The sequence below is a fragment of the Schistocerca piceifrons genome, chromosome 1 (assembly GCF_021461385.2).
Source record: "Schistocerca piceifrons isolate TAMUIC-IGC-003096 chromosome 1, iqSchPice1.1, whole genome shotgun sequence".
Classification (NCBI taxonomy): Eukaryota; Metazoa; Arthropoda; class Insecta; order Orthoptera; family Acrididae; genus Schistocerca; species Schistocerca piceifrons.
Window position 1 is genome coordinate 331,546,172 of NC_060138.1, and position 14,639 is coordinate 331,560,810.

Consider the following 14,639-nt stretch of genomic DNA (forward strand, 5'->3'; position numbering starts at 1 on the left):
ATCTCATGTCTTCCAAAGATGTCTCGTCGTACCAGGTACAATTCGTCTCCATAAGTCGTGGCTGGATGTCCCAGAACGAATGGTCAATATTCAGTGATATGATGGGAACGATCATTCGAAGCAGAAAAGTCTAGTAAAATGAGCTCTAAAATGCATACGTTAAAAGATGTCATCACTTGCTCAGTAAAAGAAATGTGTTTCAAAGTAGCGAATATGAGAAAGGGCTTATAGCTCTTAAGCCATGCATTATAGAGCCCATCTTTACAAGACCTTTTTGCTTTTCCAATTTCGTCTTTTCGCCTCCGTAGCGGAGCGGCAGCGTTACCACCTACCACGCAAGGGGGGCCGGGTTCTATTCCCGGCAGGGTACTATGTGTTGTGTGTCCTTCATCATCATTTTCATCATCATTGACACGCAAGTCGCCGAAGTGCCGTCAACTAAAAAGACTTGCAATACGGCGGCCGAACCCCGAAGGGGATATCCCGGCCAATAAATGCCATACGATCATTTCATTTTTTCAATGTTTGTCTGTGTCACGTCTTAGGACACCCCGTAGAGTTATGTTTGACAGTGAAAGCAAGTCCGATCATTGAATTCGCTACAACTTCTACTACAATGATGTTAAAACTCTTTGAGTTTAAAAAAAATGGATGCTATCTTCTTTATTTGTCCAGTTGCTTCAAGTGAGAAAAACTCTTATGTGAGGCGGTATGGTCAAATCAGTGCCTCGTTAAAGTCGGTAAAAGTCCATAAATTAATGTTACAGTCGTGATGTCTAATCACAAAGTCGACCACTGGGTACTGTTGCACCTAATATCTCTGTGTTCCCTTTAGTGTCCTATAACAGCCATCCTACATGGCCCAAAGCACGTTTAACATTTATGTCAGCTAAAAAGCAATAACTAGTTCGTTCGCTAACGAGTTACGTGTCACATCACCGATCACCGACCTGGACTGCTCCACGACCACTCCTAACCATTTCTCACTTATATGAATGCGTGGTGTCTGTTTTTTCAGGCATGTCCAAAAGAACTGACACATTCATAAAACTGATTCGCTTGGATGGGCAATGAATCCACAACCTCCAGTGCATATGCTCGTTTACGTTCGACCTGCAGCGGGAATCTAAAATAACCGAGCACGGAGGACATGGACGGGGACTGAGGCCAGGTGGCGCTAGGTGGGGATGTGAGTCCCCGGGAAGCGTGCCAAGATAGTCTGCACATTTTGCGATAAACGCTGTGTCCAGGTGGTGCAGTGGTTAACGCAAGTGCGTGGTAGGCCAGAGATCCCGGGTTCGAATCCCGCTCAAGCATACATATTCACTCGTTGCCGCAGATTCAACATAAAACACCAAGCAGCTGATATCCTCAGTTTCTTTCCTTTTCGTACTCCCCTCTCCACCTTCAGTTTACACAATAAGTTTCTCACTTGCCTGCGCAGGCATATTTCCGTCAGAAATTGGCCAAATCCGCTGACATGTTAATCTGATTCATTTCTTTATCTTCCGAAACTTATTTTTCAATAACAATCTAGAAAATATTGAGTAAATCTTCCGGTACAGTCAGTTTGATTTTTTCAAAAGATATTTATTGATTATTGTCACTTGAAATTGTGCGTATTACCACCAGTTTTGTACGGGTGTTTCTAGGTATGTCGTAGCTAAGGGGCTATGTCTACCACAGACTGAAACTTTCTCACTTTCCGGGTAGCTGTACTGTGATTACCTTCACGTCACTTTGGCGAGATATACGTCGGAGAAAACAGTACAATGAGGTGACAAAAGTCATGGGATACATCCTAATACCGTATCGGACCTTCTTTTTCCCGGCTTAGTGCAGTCACTCGTTGGACGCCCCCTGCAGAAATAATGAGGCATGCTTCTTCCGCAAACAACTGTGGCCCGTTGAGATGGCGCATTGTCATCCACAAAAATTCCATCGTTGTTTGGGGAAATGAAGCCCATGAATGGCTGCAAATAGTCTCAAAGTATACACTGCTGGCCATTAAAATTGCTACACCACGAAAATGACGAGCTACAGACGCGAAATTTAACGGACAGGAAGAAGATCCTGTGATATGCAAATGATTAGCTTTTCAGAGAAATTGGCGCTGGTGGCGACACCTACAACGTGCTGACATGAGAAAAGTTTCCAACCGATTTCTCACACACAAACAGCAGCTGACCGGCGTTGACTGGTGAAACGTTGTTGTGATGCCTCGTGTAAGGAGGAGAAATGCGTAGCATCACCTTTCCGACTTTGATAAAGATCGGATTGTAGCCTATCGCGATTGCGGTTTATCGTATCGCGACACTGCTGCTCGCGTTTGTCGAGATCCAATGACTGTTAGCAGAATATGGAGTCGGTGGGTTCAGGAGGGTAATACGGAACGACGTGCTGGACCCCAACGGCCTCGTATCACTAGCAGTCGAGATGACAGGCATCTTATCCGCATGCCTGTAACGGATCGTGCAGCCACGTCTCGGTCCCTGAGTCGACAGATGGGGACGTTTGCAAGACAACAACCATCTTCACGGACAGTTCGACGACGTTTGCAGCAGCACGGACTATCAGCTGGGAGAGCATGGGTGCGGTTACCCTTGACGCTGCATCACGGGCAGGAGCGCCTGCGATGGTGCACTCAACGACGAACCTGGGTGGACGAATGGCAAAACGTCATTTTTTGGGATGAATCCAGGTTCTGTTTACAGCATCATGATAGTCGCATCCGTGTTTGGCGACATCGCGGTGAACGCACATTGGAAGCGTGTATTCGTCATCGCCATACTGGCGTATCACCCGGTGTAACGGTATGGGGTGCCATTGGTTACACGTCTCGGTCACCTCTTGTTCGCACTGACGAGATTTTGAACAGTTGACGTTACATTTCAGATGTGTTACCACCCGTGGCTCTACCCTTCATTCGATCCCTGCGAAACCCTACATTTCGTCAGGATAATGCACGACCGCATGTTGCAGGTCCTGTACGGGCCTTTGTGGATACAGAAAATGTTCGATTGCTGCCCTGACTAGCACATTCTCCAGATCTCTCACCAACTGAAAACGTCTGGTCAATAGTGGCCTAGCAACTGGCTCGTCACAATACGCCAGTCGCTACTCTTGATGAACTGTGGTATCGTGTTGGAGCTGCATGGGCAGCTGTACCTGTACGCGCCATCCAAGCTCTGTGTGACTCAATGCCCAGGCGTATCAAGGCCGTTATTACGGCCTGAGGTGGTTATTCTAGGTACTGATTTCTCAGGATCTATGCACCGAAACTGCGTGAAAATGTAATCATATGTCAGTTCTAGTATAATATATTTGTCCATGAATACCCGTTTATCATCTGCATTACTTCTTGGTGTAGGAATTTTAATGGCCAGTAGTGTATTTCCAGTCAACGATCGGTTCATTTGTACCGGAGGATCCAGTCCATTTCATGTAAACACAGTCCACAGCATTATCGAGCGACCACCAGCTTGCACAGAGCCTTGTCGGCAACTTAGGTTCATGCCTTCGTGGGATCTGCGCCACGCTCTGACCCTATCATCAGCTCTTACCAACTGAAATCGGAACTCAAACGATAACGCCACGATTTGACAATCGTGTAGGGTCCAACCAATATGGTCACGAGCCCAGGCGAGGTACTGCTGGGAAAATCACTTGCTTTGGTCGTCTGCTGACATAGCTCATAAACGCCAAATTTCACCGTACTGTACTAAAGGATACGTCAGTCGTACGTCCCACATCAATTTATGCCGTTATTTCACGCAGTTTGCTTGTCTGTTAACCTACGCAAACACCACTGCTTTCAGTCATCAAGTGAAGGCCGTCAGCCACTGCATTGTCCGTGGTGGGAGGCAATGCCTGAAATTTGGTATTCTCGGCACACTATTGACACTCTGGATCTCGGAATATTTAATTCCCTAACGATTTCCGAAATGCAATGCCTCATGCCTCTAGCTCTAACCACTATTTCCGCGTTCAGCGTGTGTTAATTCCCGCCTAGCGACGAAAATCGTGACGGAAACCTTTTCATAATAATCATCTGCGTACAGACAACAGTACCGCTAATGCACCGCCCTTTTACATCTTGTGTACGCGATACTACTTCCATCTGTAGATATGTATATCGCTATCCCCTGATTTTCGTCCCCTCAGTGTAAATCACGACCTGCAGCGTGATATAAACGCCGCAAGCTACGGACCTCATCATCATCGAGAGACGGCGCCCGGCACTGATGCGGCCGGCGGCACGAAGGACGCGCCGCGTGACGGCAGCGCCGGCAGGCGGCAGCAGCGACAGCGGCGGCGCGCGCCGCCACCCGGATGCTGCGGACGCCCACGGCCCGCGGCGGCTCGCGGCCACAGGCTCACCGGCTTCTGGGCTCCCAGCCGCCCCACCACGTTCAGAGAGTGGCGCTGGTTTAAACGACGAGCACCACGACAGAACTTTGCTGTTTGCGCACGAAACAAGTGTGGTGACCCCTCTTCTGTCCTTACGACGTCTACTCCGTGAGTAGCAGATTCCACGAGATCCTCAGATCCAGCTCCACAATTAAAGGCAGCCCATCCTGCTTATGACTGAATGGGATGCGTGATCAGACTCAGTTAGGACTGCGCTCTACCAAAAGTACAGTTTGGTAGTTTTGATGTACTAAATAAATAATAATAATAATGATGTCGTGCGACTAGGGCCTCCCGTCAGGTAGACCGTTCGCCGGGTGCAAGTCTTTCGATTTGAAGCCACTTCGGCGACTTACCGTCGACGGGGATGAAATGATGATGATTACGACAACACAACGCCCAGTCCCTTAGTGGAGGAAATCTCCAACCCAGCCGGGAATCGAAACCAGCTCTTAGGATTGATGTTCTGTCGCGCTGACCACTCAGATACTGGGGGCGGACACCACATAAATGATGTAGTCATCGGTAGGGTTACCAGTAGTATTGGTAACAATGGTAGGAAAAGAAACGTAAATGAATGTGGAAGAGAGAAACTAGGAGCCATAGACTTCTCTTTATTTGTTTCTTCTTTTGTTTGTTTGTTTTGCTCATAATTAGAATCGCACATCATTTACTGCGGATTTTGTATTCTTGTAGAACATAAATTGCACTTTGTAAGTAATAAAAATAAATTGATCGAGTAACTTCTGTGCTTTTATGTAACCAATGGAATTACTTTTGATGCAAGTACGGCTTACATGAACAATATATTTAATTATTGCTGTTATTTTGTACTAAGAAGAGCTTACTTCGACTGGGTCAAAGGGAAGAGTTTCCTGTTATTATTGATAAATGCGAAAGTTGCTTATGAATAAGACAAAAATGTTTTCTATAAGTTCGACAAAGTGTTGAAGCGGTATTTGATATAGTTTTTTTTGCGTTTTTTTATTTTTACCTCTTTGTTGAGGAAATTGGGTTTTCTAGCGCTGTGTGATAAATCTGTATTGTTTTCTTTATTATTTATTACAACATCCCTCTGTTTCATGTTAAAAATCAATAAATTTTCAATAAAATCTAAATTAAATATTGACAGTTTCAATTTTGTTGTAAATACTGTTTATTTTTAAGTAGCAGACAGTATGATAATTACGTAGTACACAAATGTTCCATAGATTACCTGGCACTTTTACATCCTCACACAGTTTCTAGACAATCCACCATTCCGGATTTTAAGAGACTGTAGTAAGACACTGCCAACGGCCTTGGCGCAGGGGTAACACCGGTTCCCGTCAGATCACCGAAGTTAGGCGCTGTCGGGCTGGGCTAACAATTGGATGGGTGACCATCCGGTCTGCCGAGTGCTGTTGGCAAGCGGGGTGCACTCAGCCCTTGTGAGGCAAACTGAGGAGCTACTTGACTGAGAAGTAGCGGCTCCGGTCTCGTAAACTGACATACGGCCGGGAGAGCGGTGTGCTGACCACATGCCCCTCCATATCCGCATCCAGTGACGCCTGTGGGGTGAGGATGACACGGCGGCCGGTCGGTACCTTTGGGCCTTCCAAGACCTGTTCGGACGGAGTTTAGTTAAGTTAGTAAGACACTGCTCGCATGTGCAACCAAAGTGATCGTTATGACGTAACGCCCGACAGGTATGCAACACATATAACATATAGGTAACGGGGGTACCACTTACTTTGACCAAAGCTTCTAGGAAAAGTACCGTAGTCTATGTTTGCTTATGATGGTCTGCGGTAGCTTACGGTAGTTTCAAATCAAGTCTCGGTCTTTTCACGTCATTAAATCGCGAGGAAAAGGGAGGAGGGCACTTGAGTATCACAGCTTAATTTAAACTAATTTTAATTATTAATGGAAACCACTTCAACTGTATTATTATGCATTTGTTGTGTTCTGACCAACTTCCATCTTAGAACATCTTTAGGTTACCGAGTTGTACTAAAGTGATGATGTAACTGGTCTGGTTGTCGTATGTTGCGTAGCCTAGACAGTCTACTGTATGCAGCATTATGTGCCTGCTCGCCATACTTCCGCATGACGGTTGGCGGAATGTTTGTGTTCATTGTTTTTAGATTTTTTTAACATTACGTACGACAAGCTGAGCATTTGTATGATAACTTTAGCACAACTCTGCCGTCTGAATATGTTATAAAAACGAAACTGGCCATAACACAATAAAAGTTTAATAATATGGCTGAAATGGTTTTCATTAGTCATTAAAACTAGCACAACAAGAAATTTTTTTACGTACTCTGAACTACCTCTCAAGGAAATGGATCGATGTGACATATATCTCGAATTTTATTTCCATTGAAAGAAAACACTTACTGAACACAGTGACTGAATACCATCGCTGCAACACTGACGCCATCTACCTTTGCCAAAAAATGATAACGTGCGGATTGCACGCATTTATACTCAGTATTGCACACAACAGTTCATAGGATAGTAACAACCTCCATTTCCATGTGAGCTACGAATTTATCTTCAACATTAGCGACTAATATCGCATTTCCTCCATATTTTTTCTTAAAATGACTATCTTAATCTTCTCACATCGAATTCTGCAAGGTTTCTCCCAAGTGCAGCTCTAAATCTTTCAAATGGTGTTCCTAAAAGCGCTTTTTCTTGTTTAAGTTTCGTGCAAATTCTAAATTTGGGTATTTTTTCCTCCTGTCACATAATTCACGTTCCTACTTTACGAAACTAATTTTCAGTTAAACAAAATTACATAATTTCTTCCCCGCTACTGAAAACTGTTTCAGTCGTTGTTTTTGTTTTGGATTATGCCTGTGATGCTGTTTCAGCCTCTTACCTCTACAATTTTCTTCATTCAGATTATACCTTCCTAAAAGGTAAGTTTTCCTATCCTCAGTTTCTATCGAAATAGTTTTGTCATTCAATAAAGGTTCAAGTACCGGACCATCAAATTACCCACATGTACATCACAGGAGGATTAGATGATTTCGCTTTCATACACTGTTCCTGACATCTCAGATGCGAACCTCGATAAGTATCCACAGTGTTCTTCAGCGCGTTACTCTAAAGCCTGAAAAAAAAAAATACTGTCAGTGAGCCTGTATAAAATAAATACTCTTCATTTTATACTGGTAAGGAATCAAAACAAGGAAGTAATGACTGTTTCATTGCGAATTCGGAATATCTGTGATAATAAACAGTACAAACAAACTGCTAATGTAAAAACTGAAGTGCATTTACCACGCTATATTTGTACCGTGTTGTCTCGGTTTCGATGCTCTAACACCCGAGAGCTGCGTCAACTGGGTTATGCGTCACTCCTCTACTTGGGATGGGCATTTCTTTCAACGATCAGCCTGGAAACAATATGAGCCCAAAAATTCATCAGAAACGATTTGCGGAAACTACTAAAAAACATAAATGGCATTAATGAGACGGAGATTTTAACACAACACTACTTCACGAAGCTCTAATTACGGTACCCACTGTGACAATTCACTCCGCCGAGCAATCGAACTATCATTCCGGTCAACTCCCACATGCTACAGCAACGCTTCCTCGTCAAAATGTGCGTTCTATTAGATTTCCTATGTAGATAGTGGGCTGATCCCCCAGGTTCATCCTTTCCTACTGACAGCCGTTTATGTAACAGTTTAGAATTTCGACCATAAGGAAGCACTTCCCAGACCACCTGTAGTATATTGTATCTTTAGTGTCCGGATGATATAAAACGTAAATTGCTCTATCTATGGGGCGATATATACGTACTAGCCTCTCTGCTGCCATTGGAAAGAGAATTGCAAAAAGGGTTGATAGTCGGTTTCTAGTACCTGGCTGGGAAGTGAGGGGGTCCATGTTTCTGAAATGACAAATTCTGCTAGTTTGCCTTCGTGCCTTTGGTACTATTGTGCAACAGCGGCGTGGGAATTATGGAATTCCAGGTAACATTGATGACCGAAGTGAACGTTGACGACTACAGTCCTCAAAGGTGACATCAAGAAGAATAGTCTCCATCCAGATATATCAAGAAGAAACCACACTCCTTTCTACCCCAGTCCGCAAACGGATAAAGATCCGTTCTTAAAATTTCTTATCTGGCTCCCCCATACCTCGAGTATGAACATCGACGCGTCACCTCAATCGTCGTGTTATCGTATGAGTAAACCGGCGCGTAATAGAAGTGAAAAGCACTGGAAACAGTATGGCTCCAGATACCGACGGTACATTGTCAGGGCCTGACTGATTCCTGCCAGCTCGTATAGCTGCTGTGTGCGGTGCAAATGGTGACTACTTTGGAAACTGGCAAGTTGACCTCATAATTTGACTCAGTGTAGGTGGAAATAAATTCAGCACGTTTCATAGATCATTGGATTGAAAATAGTGAATATATGAGTTCAGATTCTCGTCTCAACGTACAAATTTAAGTCTCCTGTAGTTTCCTTCAACCACTTGACGCGAATTCTGGTATAGTTCCTTCGAGGAGATCACTTCCAATTTACTACCCAGTTCTTGCCCATCGTCGAGCTGGCGCTTCGTTTCCTACCGCCTCGTCGCCGAATATATGTTAAGCTTTGACTCTGTTTCTACACACAGTTAATAAAAAATATTGAGTAAGCTGGAGATGAGTGATTGCAGACTGATTGTATAGTTGCTGCCGTCGATAGTATGTGAACTCTATGCGAGAAAAATGCTGCAGGCTCAACATTTATGACCTCATTTCTGTGTGGGTGTGGCTGAGAGGCTCTAGGTGCTACAGTCTGGAACCGCGCGACCGCTACGGTCATAGTTTCGAAACCTGCCTCGGGAATGGATGTGTGTGATGTCCTTAGGTTGGTTAGGTTTAAGTAGTTCTGAGTTCTAGGGGACTTATGACCTCAGTAGTTGAGTCCCATAGTGCTCAGAGCCATTTTTTGAACTGTGTGGCTCAATGTTTCCCGTGCCGATGTTAAAATGGTTTCAAAGATATGAACAGGCTCCTTACTTTGCATCTACGGAAAGCCTGGGTGCCATCTTTTGCAAAAAAAATGATCTCTTCTTTGTAAAGTGCACACCATCATCTGAGAAGGCCACAGTTGTTTCTTTGGCTTTCTGTCATACCCTAACTTTACTATGAAGACGACAAGAGCTAGACATGAATTAATAATTGTATGCCAAAGCAGACCTCTTGATCAAACCCTACGGAGACTTCAACAAACGGGAGGGACAGCAACACTCATACTGACTAACTTTACAATATTCTGCGGTGCAAGCTGCCCAGTAGGATACTACGAGAACGCCTTGGTATACATTTACTAACTCTGGCTCGAACTCGTCCTTCTTTCTACCCTAGTAATGGCGCGACTTTCACACATTAGCTACAGCAAATGTGTAATTGCTTTTCATTGCACTTTCCACTGAGTGGCGTAGAAATAATTCCCGCAGGTGCTTGTCGCCGCCTGCTGCATTGTCGCGTAATTTCACTCTCTGTTAGCCGCGTGTGTCACCTATAGTCCCTAAGCAGTGTGTTCAGTTTTACGTTATATCGTTTGCTAATTTTTAAGTAAGCAGTTAAACTCACAAATATTTGCTCAAGTGAAACCTATTCTCTTGTGCTGTGAAGGTCCTGAGAGAGGGAGAGGATTGTCTTGCGTTACCAGGACTGGAGTTCAGTTTCTTCCCAGCCATTTTTTTCTTTTCCTGTCTTTGTCAGGCGACCTGAAGATGGTCATGCAATCAACCAAGGTAAAATAGACGCAACTCGGAATGGGAGAATCAAGACCACCTAGTGGATAGTTAGAATGACTGAGCTAATTGATAGCAACGTGCAGTGGAAAATAATTATGGTGTCGATGGGCTGAGACTTCCAGTATCTACTGTAAACCCAGCTGATAATGAATGCGTACATCAGGCTTACTAACCAGATGTCCCGGTGAATCGATGGGAGACTACAGAACTCGTAACGTTAGGCTGTTTATCCTTTTGTGCTGACTGCTTCTGATTGGTGGCCCCTTTACGATAGTCAGCTCTTCAACTAATGTGGTATACTAGTGGTTTCTCTTGGAAGCAACAAAACGGTCGCCTGGTGATTCGCTGTTAGCCGCTTCCCATCCACCTCCCCTCCACCCTTATCCCATAAGATCTATTTACAACCCATTAGACGGACTAATCGATCTGATCTACTCCGAAGAGCTTCGTATACAGTTTTGCATTTTGCAGATTATTCAAAGTGAGACCTGAAAATTGTTTTGGTGGACTGATGTATGGCATTCTGTACTTGCTGTATGGTTCACTTCTTCTGGCTGGCGGAATAAGGATGTGGAAAAATCTTGCCTCGTTTAAACTTTAGAGCGTAAACTCTGAGCTGATGCAAGCAGCATATTTCTTGACGATACTCTCTTGACGAAAATATCGTTAATGGCCAAACTATATCCTTTAAGAAAAGCTATTAGTTTTAGTGAATGCCTAATGTTCCCCGAGTATTCGGTTCAGGCGACCTCTTTCCATGCTTTAAGGATTTAGTGGCATTATTACTGTTCGCTTTACAGTCAGTAATCTGTCCTTCTAATATACTAATTAATGTCCCATAAACTGATTCAGAGCTTGAGCTGTCCTCGAGTTCTTTTCATACCTCCGTAAGTTCCCGGAGGTTTGTCAATTAAATGAATAAAGTTCTCTATTTTATGATTAAGCCAAGCTAAAGATTCCCTTCAAAGAGTTTTATGCAGGATCCTCAGTAGAATTTGAAAGATGTGGAGAGGAACCACTAGCATCGACAATCTATTCGGCCCATCAGGGGTACACACGTGGCCCAGTCCCTAAGAATTATGGCCACGTCCAGATCTGACATAGAATGTATACTTGTACAAATATTCACGTATTTCAGTAGTGTGGTAGTCTTGGGTTTTATGTTTAACTCAGATTAACAGTACTTAGCTTTATGATTTATCTGTGCTAATATTACTAGATTTGAATTCCAAAGTACTTGTTATTGGATGTGTTTCACGAACGAGTTTAACCTTAGGAATTATTATGTTTAGTTTTGAAATATGAAAATTATTCCATTGACGAATTTGTATATTTCGTTTTTTTTTAAATACAAAGAATTTAGAGCATCTTTGATCGATCACAGTAGAAAGTTAACAGTCTATAAAAGCAAAAATAGTCGATAACCTTTCATTTTAAGAGCATTTTAGCTGTGCTTAAAACCTTTCTGCATGCAATTTTTCTGACCACTGAGTTATATTCTGATGAAATTTTCTACACAGTTCTGTGCTGAGATACACTCGCGCAGTAATAATGCTCGACTAATAATTCGTTAGTAATGTTAGACTAAAAGTAACGAAGATTTGGGTTTAGCATGCTGTCGACAACGACGTCTTTTGAGACGGAGCACGGACTTTTATTGGAAAATTGTAGCGTAGGAACTCATAAACGTCCATTTAAACGGAGCCGTCCTGCCATTTACATCAGTCAGTATTGGGAAAAGACAGTCAACATAAATCTCGACGTCTGGCTGCGGGATTCCCTTGAATATGATCCAGCGCCCTAATGTCAGTAATCCGTTTTATGGGGGGAAAGTAATTTTCTTGACACATAAACTTTTATTCGCTCCTCGGTCAACTTCCTTGCGTGACAAAATACAGCCAGGTTTGAATAGCAAATTACTATGAGACTAACAACGCGTAAACAGTGGTTGAGTCCACGATATCTGTATATGCTTTGTAACTCAGTCTATGTTTTGCATTTCACATCATTGTATCAGTGTAACCGCATGTGAGTGATCGATATGAATTAGCTTCCTGTAAAGTTATGAATTGGTGTAGTATGGAAACACGTTTAGCTAGGACATTGATTTGAGGGTCGTTGTGAAGAGATTAAGGAACACTGTTGGGACTGAAAGTGAGACAGTAAAAATATTAGCTGGAATATGAGTGAAAATCTGTAATACATTGAAAATTACAAAAATAATTAAAGATGTCTTCTCATATGCTCGGAACTATAGAAAACGCAAGTCGGAGGCAACTTAGCGTCAAAATAAATCCGAAAAGCATAAAAAGTCTGTAGCAAATGAAATAAAATAGCGACGGCAGCGTCGAAAAGAAAATGAAAAAACGGCTCACAACTATTATGTAAGTGGTCCATCGGACATATTGTGGCTAGCTACAGTCAAAATGTGTGCGGATCACGTACAGGCGTCAATGAAAGGTAATACAGAAAACATTGACAATATAGGCACATAATATAATGAAAACGTGACATCACCAGATTGTACGTATTGCAACCATCAAGTATCGTCCTGTTGTTAACCGACACTGACACGTCGGGCATCAGCGTACGTTCATTGATGGAGGGAGCTACGGTTGTCTGCGATGTTACTGATAATTATATTACATATTGATACGAAACACCTGTGATTTTATCCCGACGTGTTAACGAAAAATCTACGGCATGGACCCGAACTGCGCACACAGGAATTTTTTATTCTTCTGTTTTCCTTTGTCCTTTTCCAGCCAACTGAATTTAAGAGCCAAATGACTCCACCTTCAGGGGCCTTATAAAGATGTTGAAATCAATTTAAATCCCCAGTCAGTGCCATTTCCTGGTAGAGGTCGTGACAAAACTTTTATGAAACAACGCAAACTCGAAGACGCGTCACAAGAACCTATCACTAGTCTAATAATTAACCAAAGTGATAAACAACAACAAAATTTGTGTGCAGTTGTACTTTTTCATAAAAATTACAATGCTAATTCTGGTATCTGAACTACCAATATTCTCTTCAGAGCCTCAAAAGGGGTCGGAGATTCAACTAAGACAGAAGACAAGATTATTATGTCTGGACTGGAACATTGAACTGAAAATTGGTATATGTTAAGCACATTCCATCTCTACATAGCAACGTAATACGCTCCATTATTTATTCCTCACTTCGCTAGACAATGAATTAATGATGTGAGCTTATTATCTTCCACGGCCTGAGACTGTCGAGATAAACATTTTCTAGGTATAGATGCGCGTCACAGCTTAGAACAGCTGTCACTGGATGAATGGAACCGACGTAGACCCAGAGTAATGCCAATGTAATCTTGGCCAAAACGGCAGCTTTAGCGACGCAGTGTTTCGAGGATCCCTATGTCTGTTTGAATGCAACAGATAGCTTTCATACCATCTACAAATATTCGGAATAGAATATTAGTCTGTTTATGTAATTCTGCTGGGATGAAGAAATACTTTTAAGCGACCTAACTAACAATTCACTGAGAACTTTTTTTACCAGCACAAAACAAATTACTGCGCCGCTAAATAAGTAGCTGGCCGCCTAACGCTAGTACTCCCCCGCTAAGAGGAGTGTATCAAACAGGTGAATTAAAGATTTGAAATCCATAGAACAAGCAGTTGGTAGATTCAGTTACAAACACTGCACCACGTTGTATTACCTAACCTCCAGAATATAAACTAGTAAATCAGTATAGGTTTAGGCTGGTGCAGACGAACGTCGTCAGTCCAGTTCGAACAACTGACTTTATTACAATACAATGTTAATTTTCGTTTTCCAACAACAAATGCTGCCAATGGAGGTTGCTCATTTATTTCGTGCCCATTCTTCGCGGCCTCCGTTATGTCATCAGGATATTCTTCTTCGATAAATAATATGAGATGCATTTTAAAATCCAGATTAATAAGAGGAATTTTCCCATTTGATCCTCTTTTTCAATCATTCCATTTTTATATACCTTCTTCTGTTTTAAATTAATGTTATAGGGAGAACAAAAGAATCAGATTAACTGGACCGTTACATGTGATAATTATTTAGAACTATGACGCCGATAAACAGTGTGAATTTTTATGTTAAAAACGTTAACGACTTTCCTCAATATTCCAGGTAGTTACATACTTACAAGTCTAATTTGACAAGGAAGAATCAGGTAGTCGGCCGTGGCCTTATAGTAGAAACCATACAGTCGGGAATGTGAGTCTCACGGGAAGCGTGCAAGGGATAAGTCCCTGCAGTCGCGCTATTCATCTGTGTCCTCGGTGGCTCAGATGGATAGAGCGTCTGCCATGTAAGCAGGAGGTCCCGGGTTCGAGTCCCGGTCGGGGCACACATTTTCAGCTGTCCACATCGAGGTATATCAACAACACCTGTCGGCAGCTGAGGTTTTCAGTTAATCAGTTATATAGAAAGTATTGCTCAGGGGGTGCGGTGTGTTTGTTCT

At 42.8% G+C, this 14,639-nt stretch overlaps 1 protein-coding gene, 1 non-coding gene and 1 pseudogene across 2 annotated transcripts in view; all 3 read left to right on the forward strand.

Moving 5' to 3' along the window:
* The window catches only part of LOC124718985, a 1,052,919-nt gene that overhangs the window by 55,335 nt on the left and 982,945 nt on the right, over positions 1–14,639 (forward strand). The window lies entirely within an intron of this gene.
* On the forward strand, positions 5,702–5,819 carry LOC124722747 (annotated as a pseudogene).
* Positions 14,452–14,525, forward strand: Trnat-ugu. Its single transcript has one exon. It is a non-coding gene; the product is annotated as a tRNA-Thr (tRNA).